Genomic DNA, 22,194 nt, shown 5'->3' on the forward strand with positions numbered 1-22,194 from the left:
ACACAAATTTCCCCTGGAGGTCCATATTTCCTTTGCTTATGTTTGCGGAAGACCAAAAATAAAGAATAGTAAACATTGGAGAACGTCCAACTTGGAAAACTCGATTTCCTCATGGAATTTGATTTGGTTGAAGAGAAGACTCTTGATTTTCTAACGACTACATTTTTGTCCACTCATCAACTTTTTGGTCCATAACACCCCAACATTCCATTTGACTGTCTATAATGGCTAGTTTGAAGCTCTAATAGCTAATGGACTTGACCATTAATGCATAGTAAACTTGACTTCACCACCTTTTTCTTGATATTTAACGCCTTGGTGAATTTGATGATTCCGCCACGTGGATTTGCTGTAATCTGCCTTGATTTCACCTTGGTCTTGCTCCAATTTTTCATGTCATGCCATGTGTTGCCACATCATCACTACATTTTCCACATCATCACTCCCATGTGTTAGATCTCTAACTCCTTGAAGAACTTGGAAAATATGAGACATCGGTTTTGTTCCTCTTCTTGTAGACCACTTTTGACGTAATGCATGTCCAAAACTTTTCAACATTGCCTTTGTTCTGCCACTTGGAAACTTGTAGTACCTGTTGACCAACTTTGACCAACCATAACTTGAAAATGTATTCACTGTTTGGAAAAAATCAATTTGGCATGCCATCCTCTCATCAAATTAAACAAATTGGAACCAAGTTGACTTTTTGACTTCTAAGACCACTTGCATTAGGAAACATGAGTTGCCTCAGGAAGTGTGAAAAGTTGACTTTGTGAGACTATCACTTTGAGAAACATTTGAGGGATATTACACCAAGGCCAAGGCCATATATAGACTCAATATACACAACCATGCGGTAAGACATAGGTGCTTCTTGATGTAGGTTGGATTGGTCCCTACATTGGTGATCACCCCTACAAAAGCAAGATCCTCTAAAACCATGAATCCTCAAGTAAGCTCATCTAAGTCCCTCCAATCCTATCCAGGATGAAAGGAGCGAGAGATAAACCTAAAGGGATAGGCCATGGTTTGACCAAAAACAAAGTCTAGGACACCTAATACAGGGCCTCAACATGGTTGTTACAAGGCTTTAACTTGTGACAATAGTGTGAAAAATGCTACGAAAATATATATGTACCCTTGCTGAAATGGGGGCAATAGGTCATAAGATTGCATATGTTATCCATGTTAGATGGATTCTTAGGATGTAACTAGTTGCGAGTAAAGGATGAGGATAGACACAAGACAACTTTTACCACCCCATGAGGAATATATGAGTATTTGAGAATGTTATTTGGGTTAATGAATAATGAATGCAGGATCTACTTTTTAAAGGGTTGTGAATTTTGCTTTTAGGGACTTAATTGGGAAGATAATTGAAATATATCAGGATGATTTGTTCATATTTTCCAAAAATAGAGGTGATCATGTGTAGCATTTGAGGTAGGCATTTGAAAGGTGTGGAAAATGTGGGATATCATTGAACTAGAAGAAATGGGTCAAACTCCATGCGGGTCATCTTATTTATGGCAGGCGATATTTTTCTTGGATCCCTCTCATCGAGAGGTGTAGGATTGATCTAAAGATCATCCGATTCCGATAAGTATTCATGGAGTTATGAATTTATTTGTGTTATAAGACAATTCGTCAAGGTGGGCCAGCAACCAAATAAACCCCACATGTGCTCAACGTTTTAGTATAAATAGAGGTGGTCTTCAAGTCATTTGAACACACACTTGGGATTTCTTCCTCTCTCTACTTGTCTTTGGGTTTTAATAGGAGGAGAGATCCTAAGGGATAACGCTGTCCTGATCCAGAAAGTCGGAAAAGTTGGAACCGCCGGAACTACCGGAAAAGCCGGAAAAGCTGGAATTGTCTGAATTGCTGGAAAAGCTGGAACTGTCGAAAAAGCCAGAACTGTCGAAAAAGCCAGAACTGCCGGAAAAGCCGGAATTGCTGGAACTGTCAGAAAAGTCGGAAAAGTCGGAAAAGCCGGAAAAGCTGGAACTGCTGGAAAAGCCGGAAAAGCTGGAAGTGTCGGAAAAGTCGGAAAAGCCGGAAAAGCTGGAAAAGCTGGAAAAGCTGGAACAGTTGGAAAAGCCGGAAAAGCCGGAACTGTCGGAAAAGCCGGAAAAGCCGGAACTGCCGGAAAAGCTGGAATTGTTGGAAAAGCTGGAAAAGCCGGAACTGCTGGAAAAGCTGGAACTGCCGGAAAAGTCGGAACTGCCAGGAACAGCTGGAAATAGCCGGAACTGCCGAGAACAGTCAGAACAGCTGGAGCATCTGTCTCCGAAGGAGAGCAACATGCAAGGGATAACTAACTAACATTGGGACAGTTGTATGGTACTTAGCAGCAAATACACCAAGCATGCAATGTTACAGCTAGCATGCAAGGGACAACTAGCACGCAACAACAAGCATGCTAGGGACAACAAGCAAGCAAGAGACAACAAGCAAGCAAGGTGCAGCCAACACATAGGTCAGGATGGCAACATGGTGCAGCAATGGCACATAATGCAGGACAGTGATGGGTACAGTCATGATTAATGAAGCATGATGAAATGCAGCATAGTGATGATGGGTGCAGCATGGTGCAGCGCGGTGAGGTGCATCATGATGACGAAATGCAGCACAACGATAGGTGAAGGAGTCACCTTGGAGATTCAGTTGAAGCAGCATGTCTTCAATTAATCTCATGTATCATCTTCTTAGAGATGATCTATGCTCTTATCTAGATAAGTCAAAGTGTTGACTTCTGTTGTAAACGTACTATCTCTTTCTCTCTCTCTGCTAAACTATTGAAGAACATATAAGAAGATTTGATCAAGGGTTTCCCCACATTGGGGTTTGTCCCTGGCTAGCGCCACATCTTGTGTCCTCTTGTCTTGGCTTGTCTTCTGCTATTTATATTTATGTTCTATCTGCAGTTTACTTTAATGCTGATGTGATTGCTAATCTAGAAAAGTTATTGAGCTAACTGTGAAAATTGAAATAAATTGCTCTAGCATAGAACATACCTAAAATTAACATGGTATCAGAGTTGAGGTGAAGACAATGCCCAAGCAAGAGTGAAAGAGCAATCACTGAAGACAGTTGGGAAAGGACAAAAGGATCAGTGAATTCCTCATCCCTCTTCAAATTCACCGAGGGTGAAGTCGAAGCAGAGAATATTATCAGAATGGCGCAGCGGAAGTTTCTGATGGCCTACCCAAAGATCACTTCATTGGGAAGTTCGGATCTAAGGGTGGAAGGAAAGGCGGATGCTTTGGTTGTAATAAGTTTGGCCATTATGCGAAGGAGTGTTTGAATGGCAGAGACACATCTCTTGATGAAGATAACAATTATTCTAGGGATATCTTCAATGATCAAAGGAATGACAGGTAATGCAGGTCATCAAGGAAATGGTCGACTCTTCAAAGAAGGCAAGGAACCCTAGGTATGAAGAATCAAATGTTGTTTCTGATAAGATAAAGAAGTGTTATCTTGTATTGGCCCTCTCCTTCAGATTCTTTTGGAATCTGGCTTATTGATTGTAGTGCTTCAAAGCACTTCATCGGATAGATGGGTGCACTCTCTAATTTGGTAGAGATGGAAACAATCACGGGATTATACTTGGAGCCGATACCACCTATCCCGGAAAGGGTGTAGGGAATGTTATCCCTCAATTGAATGAGGGTAACTCAATTCATTTACAAAATCTCTTTTATGTACCTGATCGCAAGAAGAACCCGGTGTCCATTTCAGCAATGGAAGTCAAAGGTTTCAGCGTGGCACTCATCGATGGAAAGGTACGTGTTTGAAAATAGAATTTTCAAAGATGTTTTTGAGTTCAGGGTTTTATCAAGTTGTAGGAAGTCCACTGGGGACCATGCCCATTGACACATAGCACTGAAGGTCTGTGAGTCAGATGGTGACAGGGATGCTTGAATTCAAAAAGAGCATGAAAGTACATGTTTGAGATATATCGAAGGAAAATCTTACGAGGAGACCATTCCCCTCATGTAGCAGGTCCACAAGTTTGGAACAACCTGAGGGGTTTGAGATTGATGATAAGGAATCTCACGTATGCAGGTGGAAGAAAGCCCTCTATGGCTTGAAGCAAAACTCCCCGGGCGTAGTATGAGAGGATTGATAGCTGTCAGATGAAGCTGAGATTCACTAGGAGTGAAACCGATCCAAACCATTACTCGAAGGTTGTGGATGATAGACCTCTCATACCGGAACCTTATGAGGACGACCTATTTCTGACAGGTGCAGACCATCTCATTTGCAGAAGTAAGAGGGAGTTGGATTCCGAATGTGGAATGATAAAATGCAAGCCTATGACTACCTCGAGGATCTTAACTTTCAGAAGTTATATGGTAGTGATGTCGGACTAGATTTGGGAAATGCCTCTAAGTTTCATAAACTCATTCGTGTTGATGTTCTTGGTGAACTTCCATCCGGACATATGTTTTGTAGTTAGCATGGTGAGCTCATATTTGGTTGAGCCTTATTGGATTGGTGCCAAGAATCTTCTGAGATATCTTCAAGGGCACAATCTCTTATGGATTGAGATACACTGTCGGAAATATGAAACTGCATGATTATTCGAATGCTGAGTGGGCAGGCAATGTGGAGGATCACTAGAGCACTTCTCAGTGCTGGTTCTCTTTGGATTCTGCTTCGATATCATGGATGAGCAGGAAGCAGAAATCGGTTGCTATAAGCACCGTCGAAATCGAATACATAGCTGCGAGTATGATCTCGTGTGAAGCTGCATGGTTGCAGAAGCTCTTAAGTGAGTTGTTTGTACGTATGATCCTGTGATTCTCTGTGACAACCAGAGGTGGGATTCGATTATTGAGGAATCCTGTATTTGATGATTGCTCCAGCAAATAGACCAGATACTGCCTTATCTGGGATATGGTAAGTCGATGAGCGAGGAGGCTTCATCACATTGAGACTGATGTATAGATTGCAGACATTTTGTCAAAGCCCTGGGGAAAGGTCAAATTTGTGACTTTCCCGAACGACTTGGAGTCGTTGAGAGACCTTCTTATAAGGGTCCTGCATGTTGCATGCATTGAGCTCTGGGAGCTTTGGGGAGCTTGGGGTACTTACTGGAGCAACATATGACCACAGGGCGACTCACCCTCCCCTGGTGGTGCGCTATGAACAGGATGATTAGTTCTCCTGTGGGCCGGGATGATTAGTTCTCCCATGGCAACTGTGGAACAAGATGATTAGTTCTCCCGTGGGCCGGGATTATTAGTTCTCCCGTGGCAACTGTGGAACAGGATGATTAGTTCTCTTGTGGGCCGGGATGATTAGTTCTCTCATGGCAACTGTGGAACAAGATGATTAGTTCTCCTGTAGGCCAGGATGATTAGTTCTCCATGGCATCCACTGGACAGGATGATTTGTTTTCCTATGGACAGGATGATTAGTTCTCCTGTCGAGGCATCCTACCCATGCAGTCTGGGACTCATGGGAAGTACCTCTCATCTGATCAATGAGCAGGGAAATGAGGATAGGGACCATAGTAGTTCTATCGATGGACGCATCGTTGTATCTACCGTACTCCCTATGCTAGGATGACCTCCATTGATTTGGGATTAGTATGAGTGGTTTGAGACACTCTCTTGTGACATTGATCTGGGATCAATGAAACTGATCTGGGATCAGTATGAGTGGTTTGAGACACTCTCTTGTGATATTGATCTGGGATCAATAAAATTGACTTCGGGTCAGTAAGAGTGATGTGACACACTCTCTTTAGATAAAACTGACTTCGGGTCAGTAGAGAATGGTATGAGACATTCTCGATCAATTCTTCTTCTTCATGGTTCAACAGAGTAGAGCAAAGCAAAGCAGAGCTCAGCAGAGCAGAGCTCAGCAGAGCAGAGCAATGTAGGGCACTGATGGCAGAAATAGTACAGTCGGACATATGGATCAGCGGATGGAGTTCTCCATAGTTGAGAGGGAGTGCTAAAATTGGCAACTAGGGCCAAACTCCATGTGGGTCATCTTATTTATGGTAGCTGATATTTTTCTTGGATCCCTCTCATCGAGAGGTGTAGGATTGATCTAAAGATCATCCGATTCCGATAAGTATTCATGGAGTTATGAATTTATTTGTGTTATAAGAGAATTCGTCAAGGTCGGCCATCAACCAAATAAACCCCACATGTGCTTAACTTTTTAGTATAAATAGAGGTGGCCTTCAAGTCATTTTAACACACACTTGGGATCTCTTCCTCTCTCTACTTGTCTTTGGGTTTTAGTAGGAGAAGAGATCCTAAGGGATAACGCTGCCCTGATCCAGAAAGCCGGAAAAGCTGGAACTGCCGAAAATCTGGAAAGGCCGGAATTGTCGAAAAAGCTGGAACTGCCGGAAAAGCTGGAAAAGCCGAAAAAACCGAAAAAGCCAGAATCGCTGGAATTGTCGGAAAATCTGGAAAAGCCGTAATTGCTGAAAAAGGCGGAATTGCCGGAAAAGTCGGAAAAGCCGGAACTGCCGAAAAACTGGAACTGCTGGAAAAGCCGGACTTGCCGGAACTGCTGGAAAAGCCAGAACTGCTGGAAAAGCCGGAACTGCCGAAAAAGCCAGAAAAGCCGGAACTGCCGAAAAAGCCAGAAAAGCCGGAAAAGCTGGAACTACCAGAAAAGCTAGAACTGCCGGAAAAGCCGGTAAAGCCAGAATTGCGGGAACTGCCGCAAAAGTCGGAACTGTTGGAAAAGCCGGAACTGCCAGAAAAGCCAGAAAAGCCAGAAAAGCCGGAACTGCTAGAACTGCCAGGAACAGCTGGAACTTCCGGAACTGCAAGAACTGCCGGAACTGTAGGAACTGCCGGAAACCGAAACTGTCAGAACTGCCGGGAGCAACGGAAACTGCCAGAACTGCCGGAACAGTCGGAGCATCTGTCTTCGAAGGAGAGCAGCATGCAAGGGACAACTAACTAACATTGGGACAGTTGTATGGTACTTAGCAGTAAATACACCAAGCATGCAATGTTACAGCTAGCATGCAAGGGACAACTAGCATGCAACAACAAGCATGCTAGGGACAACAAGCAAGCAAGGGACAACAAGCAAGCAAGGTGCAGCCAACACATAGGTCAGGATGGCAACATGGTGCAGTAATGGCACATAATGTAGTACAGTGATGGGTACAGTCATGATTAATGAAGCGTGATGAGATGCAGCATACTGATGATGGGTGCAGCATGGTGTAGCGCAGTGAGGTGCAGCATGATGATGAAATGCAGCACAACGATAGGTGAAGGAGTCACCTTGGAGATTCAGTTGAAGCAGCATGTCTTCAACTGATCTCATGTATCATCTTCTTAGAGATGATCTATGCTCTTATCTAGATCAGTCAAAGTGTTGACTTCTGTTGTAAATGTACTATCTCTGTCTCTCTCTCTGCTGAACTATTGATAAACATATAAGAAGATTTGATCAAGGGTTTCCCCATATTGGGGTTTGTCCCTGGCTAGCGCCACATCTTGTGTCCTCTTGTCTTGGCTTGTCTTGTGCAATTTATATTTATGTTCTATCTGCAGTCTACTTTAATGCTGATGTGATTGCTAATCTGGAAAAGATATGGAGCTAACTGTGAAAATTGAAATAAATTGCTCTAGCATAGAACATACCTAAAATTAACACATATGTTATCCATGTTAGATGGATTCTTAGGATGTAACTAGTTGCGAGTAAAGGACGAGGATAGACACAAGACAACTTTTACCACCCCATGAGGAATATATGAGTATTTGAGAATGTTATTTGGGCTTATGAATAATGAATGCAGGATCTACTTTTTAAAGGGTTGTGAATTTTGCTTTTAGGGACTTAATTGGGAAGATAATTGAAATATATCAGGATGATTTGTTAATATTTTCCAAAAATAGAGGTGATCATGTGTAGCATTTGAGGTAGGTATTTGAAAGGTGTGGAAAATGTGGGATATCATTGAACTAGAAGAAATGTATTTTCGAAGTTGATGAAGGAAAGCTCCTCTGTCATGTCCTATGTAAGGAAGGAGTTAAGGTCGACCCATCAAGAATTGAATCCAGTCAACAAATTCCCCTATTATGAAGCAAGAAAGCAGTGCAATCTTTCTTTGGAAATATCAACTCCTTTTGGAGATTTATACCCAACTTTGCAGAAGTCGGGAAGGCAATAGCTAACCCGTTGAAGAAAGATCACGAGTTCAAATGGATTGATGAAAGTAGGAAGGCATTCAAGATGATTAAGGAAGCTATTATATTATCATCCATGTTGGTAAGCCCATATTATGCAAAGGGTTTTTTTTCATTTCCATGAAAGGACACTATTGTAGGTATGTTATTATAGATGAACAATCAAAATATGAAATTTCTTGTAGCATATATGAGCAAGGTGCTGAGAGATTTAGAGTTGAAATACCACATCATGGAGGAGTACGCATGTGCTCTGGCTCAGTCTCTAAATCATTTAAGGAGTTATGTGGGGTTTGCTAAGATTATAGCATATGTTCCTCATGTAGTTGTTAACGATATCTTGAGCTAGCAAGATTGTTTGGGCATTAGGGGAAAATGGGTGTTTAAAATTCAAGAGTATGACATGGAGGTTAGGTCAACAAAATTGGTAAAAGGATAAGGGTTAGAAAAAATGCTTACAAAAGGGAATGAAAAGGCATTGGATATGGATAAGGAGGAAATCTTGGAGATGATATTTTCAACTTTGGATGGATTAGATCAACATGAGTGTTACATGGACAATATTTACTATTTGAAGAATATGACGTCCAAATCAACTTGTTGATTACAAAATAGGAGGCTTGAGACTTAAAGCATCAAGATATAGTATTTTTCAAGGGGATCTAGGTTGGAGGAAGCTAGAAGGTTTGATCTTGATATGTGTAGATCATGTGGAGGTTTAGAGGTTGATGATAGAGCTACATGTTGGATTATGTGGACATTACACACCTAAACCACTACATAAGATCTTGAGGCCCGATTATTCTTGGTTGACAATATTTGTAGATGTCCATTAGCACGTTTGAACATGTCAACCATGTCAAATGTTTGGAGGGAAAGGTAGGATTTAACATTCTTACCTTTGCAGCTTTCTAGCAATGGGGCTTAGAAATGGATGATTCTAGAAATGGATTCTAGAAATGGATTCAAATGGATCCTTATCGCCAATGATTTTTTTGCCATGTGGGTTAAGGTGATACTCACTAAGAGGGCAAGCGATGGTGTGGTTATGGAATTTCTAGAAGATAAGATTATTATTAGATTCGATACCCCAATGAAGATAACAAGCAATAATAAAAAAGCATTTAGTTTAGCATACTTATCTACATCTTTTTCAATTATGGAATTGTCTTATCCCATCATCAAATTATTATCTAGAGGGGAATGGATTGGCGGAGTCGAGCGACGAGAATTTAATGGTTGGTATTAAGAAGAAAGTGTGTGAAAACAAAAGAAGTTGGCAAACTAACATTAAATATGCTCCATGGGTGCACAAAATAGCAAAGAAGCAAGCTACAGGGTAAAGCCCATTTGAGTTAGTGTACATGATGGAGGTTACATTGTCAATCCATTAAAAATCCTAGTTTTATAGTTATTGCAACACTTTACCACAAATTCAGAAGCAATTTAGGCAAGGGTGAACTAGTTGTTAGAGTTAGAGGAGATTAGAAGGAAAGCGTTCAATCACATCATTCAAAGTCAAGATAAAGTGAAATGGACATTTCATAAGAGGGCTCATCCAAGGATTCTATTAAAAATAGATCTTGTTCTCATGTGGGACAAGAGAAACAAGAACCTAGGAAAGCATGAAAAACTTGATAAGTTGTGGCACAAATTTGTTTTGCCTCAAGCACTTAAGCGGAGAGGTATTGCAACTACCTCTGAATGGGAAAATCTTGAAGCATTATTATTCTGATGGCAATCAGTGCCATAGTATTGGTAGAAGTAAGAAATGAATAAGTTCGTGTGAGCAATAGAGTAGAGTAGTTGCTTCATTTCATGTTCCCTTGGACATTTGGATCCTGTGTTGTGTTAGAGCTATTTTTGACCTCATGTAGTATATTTCATGCACTTATGTACTGTTTTGATTACTTTTTATGGTGGCCTAGGGTGATATTCTCACATTGTTATGTGGATCTTCTCTTTTCATGTTGAGCTATATTAGGTCATTGATTGAATAATAGAGTTTTCATGTACTCTATTTTAGAGCACATGCCCCCATGATTGGAGCTAATTGTAACCTCTCATAGTGTATGAGGTCACATCTATGATTCTTATCGCTAATAGTTGCACGTGATATACTTTGATGTCATTGATTGATTAGATGTAGGGTTTTATGGACGCACACACTTTCCATTGCATTACCCTTGTGGTTCCATTGACTAATCGCTTCAAGAGTCAGGTGTGTGATGTCTAGATAAGATAAAATAAATGTATTAATGTCTAGTTAGTAGGCCAATGGGAATATTAGGTACAATAATGTTTATACAAACTTCAAAGTAGGAGCACTAAAGTGGATCCTATATAAAAGCAAGAAGTAGGAAGTAAAATAGAATAGAGGTCTAATCTAAACCCTAGAAAGTCAATCCCAAAGATGGAGAGGTGATTTAGGAGAGAGATGTACAAACTTACAAAGTGAGTTGCTATTGTTTGCTCATAAATTTGATAAAGTAACCAATGAAATTCTTCAAGGTCAACTTGCTATGATGAATATATTGGCTATTTTAGAGAAGGATAAGTGACCACATCCTAGTTATCTTGCTAGACCTCAAGTCAATAAGAATAGGCTACCAAGAAGGACCTAAGACCAAAACCATATACCTGCTCCTAAGTAAAATGTTCCTAACATCTTTGCTCCTTCAGACATGGTTAACCAAGCAGGCGATGATGAATGGTGTCCTTATTGTGAGCAACCTCTTAGTATTGATGGCTGCCCTTATAATCAAGAAAGTGGTGAGGAAAATCCTGAACATTTAAACTTGATCAATGATACATATCACCCTATAATGTTACCCAAGAAAGAGTATCATCTCATAAAACAATAGCTTGAGGATTTGGTCAAAGGTCATATGAAAGTGAATGCAATTGAAACAAGGAACATGTTTAGTAAAGGGTTGCACTATACAAGAAGAAATAAGCAAAACACTAACCTTCCAACCAATAATGATAATGTCCCTTCTAGTGGATGGACTAGAACTTCAATACCTTTAAATACCAATCCTAGTTCTCCCTTAACTCAAAAGAATGATGGAGTTGCTTTGAATGTTGATTTGGGTAATGAGCTTGGTAAAGTAAATGTGTCCCTTCCCATCATTGAGTTGATTAAACTTGCACCCAAAGAGATCAAGTCAAAAGTTTCTCCAACTTTGACAAAGAACCGAAAGACCCTCTTGTTATATTACAAAACATGCATTATGAATGAAGAAATAGAGGGCATCGATCTTTCTTTCTCCCATTAGTTGTTAACAATCTTTGCTTCATAATTGTATGCTTGATTCTGGTACTTTTGCTAATGTGATGCCATTAAAGGTCATGAATAAACTTGAATTGCAAATTACTATACATTATAGGATTTTTTGTGGTGTTGATTCTAAATCTTTCAAGGTGCATGGTCTCATTAAAGACTTAAAGGTTACTCTTTCTACTTGCCCTGACATATCTATGCTCATGGATGTTGTTGTGATAGTTATCCTTGATGCATGGGGCATGCTGTTGTGTTAGAATTGGTCTACTACCTTGGGATGGAACTTGCAAATGGACCTATGATATGCTACCATTCCCACTTTTGAAGGTAAATCATTTATGTTATACAAAGAACCCACTACAAGGTACCATGTAGAGGTCCTAAATGATACTATCTATCAAGCATGTCATGCTAGTAGAGAGTTACAGAGTCATCATGACTCCACTAATTCAATGGCACCAACTAGAGAACATCCATATTCTGTTTTTCTTTAGAAGAGAATATTGATTAAGAGGTTTAGGAAACTAGAGCAAATGAAAGTGAACATATCAAACCTTTAAATCGTGATATTGCTTGGCAACATTTTAACCTTCAAACTCCTTTAGGGAATATTAATTTGGAAGAAAGGGGTAGAGTAGGAAATGAGATATGCAATTTAAATGCCTTGAAGAATTGTCTTCTCCTACTATTCAAACATTTATAACTCATCCATCTGATTGAAGGGTGAAAAGAAAGAGGAGACATAAAACCAAGAAGAACCCTAATCACAATATTAAAGGGGAAATATTTGAAAAAGGAAACTCAATAATAGTAGATGATGACCCCTGCTCATACAAGGTTCATGAAGTTATTGTGGTTGATTCTTTCTACATGACCAACCTTGCTGGGGTGTAGTTGCCATTTCCAGTTAATGGCCAACATCTTAAACCTTATACTGGCACTTGATTGATTATGATATGTTAGAGTAGATAGGGTAGGTTGACTATTAGGCATATTGATTTTGCATCGTTCTTTGTTTTTATCATGCTGATTTCAATGCATAAGTTATGTGCTTATTTGTTCCAAAAATAAAAAGAAATGGTAATTTAGTTTATATTTTGATATGTAGTATTATCAGTGTTGAAAATATCGGTATTGGCAAAATATCAGCGAGGGTCCAGAAAATATCTCATGGGCAATATCGACGAAAATATTGGAAAATATCGGCAAGCATAAAAAATGTATAATATATTCATTTTTTTCAGATTTCTAAACATATAAAGCAATAACAACATGAACTAAACACATTGGCACATAAATATGAAGAAGGCATTGATATATATGATGTCAAATAGAAATGATACATCAAACTTCAAAGGCGATACCAATTCCTGCTGATCCCTGATAATTGTCCAATCAAGGACTCAAACAAAATAACATCACATATCCTGTTGATCCCTGAATGATAATTGTCCAATCAAGGACTCAAACAAAATTAAATCACATATATAAAACTTTAGAAGTATTTCATCATCATGAGTTATAAACTTATATGTAGCAAAAGTTGCAAAACAAATAAAACTAGCAGCTATCTATCTGAGACCATTGGCCTCTCCCAACTTTCTTTCTGTCTTGTTCAACAATTGCTTCATGAGCTTTTTGTATAACCTCTGCACTAGAAACCATACAAGGCATTACATCTGCATCATATGTAGAGAGTCTAGCCAGATGGTATTTCAATCGTGTAACCCCTCCTGACATCTTGGTCCCACACAAGTTGCATGATATATATCCCTGATTTGCCCCACTGTAAAGTTTTGTAGATGTTCTATGCTAAGAGCAATTTCACTTTCCTCACAGCAATCATACAAGTAGATAAGCAAAATGCAGATAGAACATATAAGCAGATCTTACAGAAGACAAATCAGAAACAAGAAAAATGTATGTGTTCGTTTCGGCGGTCAACAGGATGCTTCAACCAGCAAAGTCTCCTTTGGTCAGCCAGCCCAGCATGTGTCACAACAACCCTCCAGGTAGCTCGTACTTTAGGATGAGAGAGGAAGATGTGAGTTGAGTTGTATTCAAATTCTCTCCAACTTTTCCTGTATATATATCCATCAATGAGGGTGTGTGACACATCTGTTGGGCATGTGAGCCTACATTACAAAACTGGCTGACCTTGCACATATAATTTATTAAGAATAATAAATTCAAAATATAAGTTCTGCTCATCGGATTAAGACTATTTTTATATGGATTTTACACCTCTCAGAAAGAGGAATCCAACAAAAATATTAGCCTCTTAATCTGAGCATCAGAACATGGAGTTTGGACCTAGTTGTCCAATTTTAACACTCCCTCTCAACTAGGTAGAACTCCATCTATTAGTGCAATTAACATCGTGAGTCATCCCGCCGAAACTTGCTTTGCTGGTTTCTTTATTTCAGAACAGAAGTGGGTCAGTCACAAAGACATCATTCCCCGACTGACATAATCAGTCCAGAGGTCCCAGACCTCACAAATCTTGATCCCAGATCAAGTGGTTGGACCATGCCATCCTAGATAGAGAGTACGGCAATCTCTGATGCGTCCATCAATCTTTGCTAATAGTCTCTAGCTTTTCCACACCTCATTGGCCAAATGAGAGGTACTTCCCATGAGCCCTGAACTCAATGGGTAGGATGCATACGGGGCACAGATTAAATGAGTGGCGAACCAGCTCAATAATCACAAGGGTGAGGCAGAAGCATTATGAGTGCTTATAGCTCCGAGAAGCTATCCCCAAAGCCCCCCAGAGCTCCCAGAGCTCATCGTCCAACAGGACCCACATCATAGGGTCTTTCCACGACACCAAGACTCTCACGGAAGGTTAGGAACTTGACCTTCCCCAGGGGCTTAGTGAGAATATCCGCGACCTGCTCATCAGTTCCTATATGATCGAGCCTTACGGCGCCTCGCTGTACCATATCCCGGATAAAGTGGTACCTGATATCAATATGCTTGGATCGGTCGTGGAACACAGGATTCTCAGTCATACGAATCCCACTTTGATTATCACAGAGTATTACAGTGGTATCTAGCACATGTTGGAACAGCTCACTAAAGAGCTTCCTCAACCAAACTGCTTCACAACAGGCCATACTAGCAGCAATGTATTCGGCCTCCGCGGTGCTCAAAGCCACCGACTTCTGCTTCCTGCTCATCCATGAGATCGAAGCAGAACCAAGATTGAAACAGCATCCAGATGTGCTCTTACGATCCACCACACTGCCAGCCCAATCGGCATCAGTATATCCCCAGAGTATCACACTCCCGGCAGTGTATCTCAGCCCATGGTTTATCGTGCCCCGAAGATATCTCAAAAGATTCTTGGCACCAACCCAGTGAAAATGATGAGGCTCAACCATCTGTTGACTCAAAGTATTCACTGCAAAACAAATGTCCGGACGGGTGTTCACTAAGAACATCAAAACTCCTATGAGTTGACGATACTCAGTAGGATTGGTCAAGATAGGCCCTGCAGCGCTGCCACTCAACTTCTTAAAGTTGAGTTCCATTGGTGTCGACACGGACTTACAGTCCACCATCCCAAATCTTTCCAGAAGCTTCACAGTATACTTTCCTTGAGAAAGGAAAATCTCTCCAGGTCTCTGCCAGACCTCTAGGCCTAGGAAATAGTGCATCAGTCCTAGGTCTTTCATCTCGAACTCAGCAGCAAGCTCCCTCTTACATTGATGAATGAGAGGGTCATCACCTGTCAGGAAGAGGTCGTCCACATACAACACTAGAATGAGAGGCTTTCCTTCCTCAACCTTAAAGTAAAGGTTTGGATCAGCATTGCTTCGAGTGAAGCCCAGCTTCATCAAGTAAATATCCATCCTCTCATACCAAGCTCTGGGTGCTTGCTTTAACCCATAGAGGGCTTTCTTCAACCTGCAGACATAAGTGTCTCGATCTTGAACTTCAAATCCCAGAGGTTGTTCTACATGCACCTCTTCCTTTATTGCACCATGCAGAAAAGCGGTCTTGACATCCATCTGATGAAGACTCCATCCTTGCGTAGCAGCAAGGGCTATGATGGATCGGATGGTGGTATATCGAGCCACAGGTGCAAATATATCGTCATAGTCAATTCCTTCCTTTTGAGAGAAGCCACGGGCAACAAATCTTGCCTTAAACTTTTCAGCACTCCCATCAGATCCATGTTTAATCTTGTAGAGCCATTTAGCGGTGACAACAGATTTGTCCTTCGGTCTCGGGACCACATCCCAGACATCATTCTTCATAATAGCCTCATATTCTTCATGCATAGCATCCTTCCAGACTTGATGCTTGATGGCTTCCTCAAAAGATCCAGGTTCAGATTGTATAATAGTACTCATGGCAGCTAGATACCCTTGGTATCTACACGGTTTCTTGCTTTCTCGGAATGTTCCCCTTGGGGCAGCATGACCCTCAGCATCTTCGAGGGTGTCCCTGAGCCATGATGGCCTCTTTCCTAGAGAAGGGGAAGGATCAATAGGGTCCATTGGCCCTTCAACATCAGGCATAGTCTCATCCTGGGTTCTTCCAGATTTCCAGGTCTTTCTTCATGGTTTTCTTCAGATCTAGGAAGATCTACTACTTTCTTCAGGGAAGCATCTTCGTCAAAAGTGACATCATGGCTTATCTCTACTTCCCTTTGACCAGGTACATAGACTCTATATGCCTTAGAAGTCTCACTGTAGCCCACAAACATTCCTTTCTTCCCAGTAGCATCCAGCTTACTTCTCTTTTCTTTCGGCACATAAAAATAGACAGGACATCCAAAAATTCTAAAATGTGAGACATCAGGTTTCTTACCAGAGAAAACCTCTTCGGGAGTTTTGGAGTCCAAAGCGGAATGAGGGCATCGGTTTTGAATGTACACAGCAGTATTTGCAGCTTCTCCCCACAGAAACTTTGGAAGACCCTGGTCACATAGCATGGCACGGGCAGCTTCCACAATAGTCCTATTCTTGGGTTCAGCAACACCATTCTGCTCAGGAGTATATGCAGTGGTAGTCTCCCTCTTAATGCCAGCTTCTCTGCAAAAGTCTTTGAACTCATTTGACTCATATTCAGTGCCATTGTCAGTCCTCAAAATCTTGATCTTCTTTCCGGTCATATTTTCCACCAAGGCTTTGAAGGTACGGAACCACATGAAAGCCTCATCCTTCTTCTTCAAGAAGTATATCCAGGTTTTGCGAGAGAAGTCATCAGTAAATGTCATATAGTAAGAACATCCCCCCAGGGAACATACCGGAAAGATCAGAATGGACCAGTTGCAATATCTCAGATGTCTTTGTGACACTTGAGGGGAAAGGTCCCCTTGTATGTTTTCCTTCAGCACAGCCCTTACATACACCTTTATGATTATTTCCAAAATCAGGCATCCCTGTCACCACCTTCCTTGCTTCGGGAAGAGCCTTGTAATGAAGGTGTCCAAATCTTCGGTGCCATAGTTCGGTTTGACGGATAGTATCACAAGTCATAGCTCCCAACGGACTCCCTCCAACCTGGTAGAGTGTACCAACTCTAAAACCAATTGAGATAGCTTCCTTGAAGCTCTTCTTCCAGATTGAGATCACAGATCTGAATATTGTGCATCATGGAAACTTATTTCATCAACACGATTCTGCAGAGATAGTTTGCCAAGATTTCTATCACTGTTGTTCATTGTGTTGGGGCTGCTACATGTATGCCACTGTATAATTGAAAACCTTTTCCTCACTGTGACTGCGAATGCACTATTGTGAGAGCACCGAGATATGTTTATCTACTTATATTCTGAGGCTACTGTCTCCCGAGTTGATGACTGTTCTTATAGCGAGGTGTAGTCAAACCCTTGGCCTCAGCTTCATGTGGAGATGACTACGGCTCCATATATAACTGCGGTTAACTACGTTTCCATATATAACTGCGGCTCATTGCGGCTTCATATATGACTGTGGCTCTTCATAGCTCCATTGCTTTTGACTGTGTATGCATTCTTCATTGACTGTGAGGGATCTCGATGGTGGTTTCATTACTGCGGCTGACTGTATCACTGCGGCTACCATGTTATGCGTGCGGCTCTACCTGCGGTTCTTCCGTGCTTGTTATCACTGCGGCTAGATGCTATACCTTACAACATATTAGTGAAGCTAGAGACAAAGTCGCGATTATATTGGAGACGAAACCACGTATTTTAGTGTCAGGACTACTGCGTCAAGGGATCACATATGACTGAGCTGAGATCTGTTATGTTGAGACTATAATATGCCGAGGAAACCATATTCGAACAGAGATCCATACCAATACATTACGCATAGGAATCATACTGGAATACAAGATTAGTCTCACATCTAATTACAGAGAATTGGACGGAGATTCAATATAATACATCACATAGAATTAGTGTCAATATCATTGCAGAGAATTAGGGCATGACTGAGTGTTTTGTACCAATGCGAGAGAATTATATATAGGCCTGTAGTTGCTACGTGAGAAATCTTGAGGCAAAGCGAGGAGAATATAGACCATGTGAGCTCTTGTCCTGTAATGAATGCGAGCTAGAATTCTAAACCATCAAAGAGAAGAACTCGAACCCATCTGAAATCTCAGAACCATCCATTTCCTGCGTATACATAACTCCAGCGTATGACTGCCAGAACCTCCTCTGCGTTATATATGCGTGTCCAGCGTATACATAACTCCTTGTACAGCGTATACATAACTCCAGCTTTTGATTGCACAGCGTATGACTTCATGACTGCGTTCTCCATTAGGGCATCATACTAGGCCGGCGTAATCTAGTGTTAATCTCCTTCGCTGTTTGCTCCAAAACGTCTCAGCGTATACATATAACCCTACGTATACATATAACTGTCCACGTGTTGCTGTTTGCTCCAACATACCAGCGTATATATATATATATATGTCAACCTGCGTATATATATATAACTGTCCACGCGTTGCTATCAAAACCCGACTGCTCAATGCGTATGTGAACTCTTGCACTGTTCTGTAGTTTTCTGTCTACGTGACAGTCACCAATCAGTCTACGTCTGCCGCAGATCTCTGTCCATGTGACAGATCACCAACGAACCCGCGCAATACACTCACTCCGCCGATTGCCAGGAACCGACAGCCTTATGGCGTGCGTAAAACCCCTGTGTGTTAATTCATGAACATCGATTGTTCACATAATCACGCGGTCATACCCCCACAGCTACTGCCGAACTCTGTTCATCAACCGAGACAAGCTTCTGTGCGTATAACCTCTGCGCTGTTACCTGCGTTGTGTTATACCCAGCCTGCTATCTACGTGCTCTGTTCACCGCTCACTGTCCCACCGAATCCCAAGCGAGAATTCTATACGACCACCGTATGAATAAGATGCATTAGAACTGCGCCATTTCTCTTCTGAGATCGAAGACCGAATGATCGATGATTGCTATAGATAGAGTTTGTCTTCACCTCAGCTCTGATACCATGTAAAGTTTTGTAGATGTTCTATGCTAAGAGCAATTTCACTTTCCTCACAGCAATCATACAAGTAGATAAGCAAAATGCAGATAGAACATATAAGCAGATCTTACAGAAGACAAATCAGAAACAAGAAAAATGTATGTGTTCGTTTCGGCGGTCAACAGGATGCTTCAACCAGCAAAGTCTCCTTTGGTCAGCCAGCCCAGCATGTGTCACAACAACCCTCCAGGTAGCTCGTACTTTAGGATGAGAGAGGAAGATGTGAGTTGAGTTGTATTCAAATTCTCTCCAACTTTTCCTGTATATATATCCATCAATGAGGGTGTGTGACACATCTGTTGGGCATGTGAGCCTACGTTACAAAACTGGCTGACCTTGCACATATAATTTATTAAGAATAATAAATTCAAAATATAAGTTCTGCTCATCGGATTAAGACTATTTTTATATGGATTTTACACCTCTCAGAAAGAGGAATCCAACAAAAATATTAGCCTCTTAATCTGAGCATCAGAACATGGAGTTTGGACCTAGTTGTCCAATTTTAACACCCACCAACAGCCTCCCCATGCTCCCAAAATGGGTCCAAGGCTTTTGGCATATTTGACATTTGTAGTGAACTAATTCAAACCTAGGGCACAAAAAAACAAAAAATTGGCATTAAACCTCCCAACACAAAATGAAAAAATAATAAGTAATAACCACCTCATTCAAAAAAAATTACTATATTATTTGCATTTTGCAATGTGAATGAAAAATGGCAATAAGAGGGTGCATAAGAAAGTTGAAAAAAAAATGAAGCTTGCTGTCCAAATATGGAGAAAACCCTTGCATTGGTTCATGGGCATGAAAATCATAGCAAATGGAAAAAAACAAAGAAACAAAATGTTGGTAGGCAAAGAGGCAAGCAAGCATAACCCTAAATCTATGAAAAAATCATTAACATAGGGGTTTTTAAGAACATACCTGTTAATGGAAGAAATGAAGTTTGTCTCACTATTCTTCAATCTTTGATCCACAAAAAAATCTTAGTTGGTGGTGATAATCGTTGTTTGATCCTCAAACCCTCCTTGACAACCACCACAAAATTCTTCCCCTTCCTTCTCCAACACTCTGAAACAAAAATGAAGAAAAAAAAATGATTTTCCCTTTTTGTAGCCGTGGCAAAACACGCCCGGCGATATTTTATATCGTCTCGCGATATTTTGCCGATATCTTGGAAATATCGTGATATTTTCGGGAGCCAAAAATATCGCGATATTTTCTCGGCGATATTTCGGCTCACCGAAAATATCGCAATATTTACGATATTTGGTGATATTTCGCCGATATTATCATTCTTCCTATTTCGGGGTGATGGTATCGCTTCGCCATTGTGCTACTAATAGTTTTGTTTGTAGAATCTGGCAAATGTTAGAGTGATGTAGGTTACAAGTTTGTGAATACTAGGGATTGCTAGTGTTCTCATGCTCTCTTTGTTCAAGTACATGGATCATGTGCTCTACGATGAGCACATGTCCTCGAGTTGGAGCACATGTTACCCATCCACATACATGGGTAACCCTAGGAGAATTTTTTTCTCCTATGATCCAACTTGCTAGTCAACCACCCTTATCGTGATCTACAGATAACCAACCTCAAATGTCTCTCACCTATTCTTTGGTCAACACATTCGTTTGTCTAGCCTACTTATCTAGTGAAGGTGAGTCATGTATTATGAGATACATAAATCATTTTTGCATTCAATTGCTTTCATAATGTTTAAGTCATTCTAGTATGGATCATAGGTTGAAATTGGATTATAGACCTCTATTGATTATGTTCTTGTTCCCACACTTTACCTTGGTGGTTAACATTTGTCCCTAGTCCAATGTGACCTTCCTTAGAGTCTTTCTTTCACTGTTTGTAAGGGGCACAAATAGGAGGCTTTGATGATGGGTGTTGGAAGAAAGTTGTTATTGATGTCAAAGGGTGAATAGGCCATTGACAAATTGGAAGTAACCCTTGACAGCTTGCATGTCTCATGGGTCCTCTTGAGAAATGTTCAGGTTTTGTTCTTCATGAAATAGGTTACAACTAATCTCCCCAAGAATTACCATTGAAGAAGTTATCAAAGACTTTTCTAAGAATGTCATCTCAAGATTTGTCTAGGAGTTCAAAAAGGAGGGCTTTTGTCAATTACATCTTCTAGTCCACATCTTCTACCTTCCGAAAGAATATTAGGATAATCAAATCTCATACTCTCTTAAAAGGCTGCCATCAAGGAATTTATTGTTCCCCGAAGTCGGCAATAGTCCTGCTACCACAAAATCTAGTAGGCCTTAGAGAGGGAAACCCTACAAGACAAAGAGCTAGACTAAGTGCTAACAATGGGACAATGGCCCATTGTCACCACAACCAAGCCCCCCTGCTCTTTACAGATTTTCACCGATGGGAGGAGTCTCGGTATGATTATGATCACCTATAATAGATATTCTAGGGTTGAAGGTACAAGGTGATGGAGCTAGAGCTCATTCGAAAGAGAGGCTCAATAAAGGTACAAGGCTTCAAAGAAGCAAATTGCTCTCTAAGAAAAGCCCTAGAAAAGAAGGCACAAGACCTAGGGTTTTGAGGTTTTTCAATGGTAATAGGTATTCACAAGGTCAAGGCCCGAGAGAAAAGGCTTCTTATGATATACTTCAACAAGTACTAAGCTCATACAACCTTCAAGGAAGTCCTCAAGTTGAGAGACAAGAAACTAGGGTTTTGCTCTTGAGGCAACATCTAGGGCAAGAGATTTTATGGATGAAACTCGAGTGGATGCCCACCAAACTTGGAGCATAGGTAGCCTAGACCCTAAGCTTGATGTTTAGGCTCTTGAATTCTCAAAAGTCTCCTCCCTAAAATTTCGCTGCAAGCCCTAGATTTTCACCCTAGCCTTAAAAGGACCGAATTTTAAGAGGAAAAATTATGGATGAAAAGTAGAGATGACCACCAAGGACTTGGATTAGTGCCTTGTCCTTTGGGCATATGGAGTCTTAGGATGTTCAAGATGAGCTAAATCGTCTCTAAGGAGGCTTAAAAATGATGCCCTAGGTACCACGTTTAAGCATTTACCCACTTCAAAGATAATGGAATTTCATGGAGAGTTCAAGAATTTCCTCCACTAGGAACATTCATTACATGCCATACATTGAATAACATATGCAATACTCAACTAGAAAGCCTTCCAAAATTAATTTTCAATAATTAGGGCACAATTAACACATTCTAGAA

General features: G+C 40.8%; 1 protein-coding gene across 3 annotated transcripts in view; it reads left to right on the top strand.

Moving 5' to 3' along the window:
• LOC149226006 (uncharacterized) overlaps positions 1 to 22,194 on the top strand; it is a 133,660-nt gene that overhangs the window by 2,209 nt on the left and 109,257 nt on the right. Inside the window, exon 2 of one of the 3 annotated variants that reach the window (XM_089377375.1) lies at positions 11,692 to 11,796. The exons of the other annotated variants lie outside the window; for them this stretch is intronic. The gene's annotated coding sequence lies outside the window, so the exon portion shown is untranslated. The remainder of the gene's footprint in view (positions 1 to 11,691; positions 11,797 to 22,194) is intronic. 3 annotated transcript variants of the gene reach the window in all.

The sequence above is a fragment of the Pinus tabuliformis genome, chromosome J (genome assembly GCF_031772625.1).
Source record: "Pinus tabuliformis cultivar Carrire ecotype Pingquan chromosome J, CPIR1, whole genome shotgun sequence".
Lineage (NCBI taxonomy): Eukaryota > Viridiplantae > Streptophyta > Pinopsida > Pinales > Pinaceae > Pinus > Pinus tabuliformis.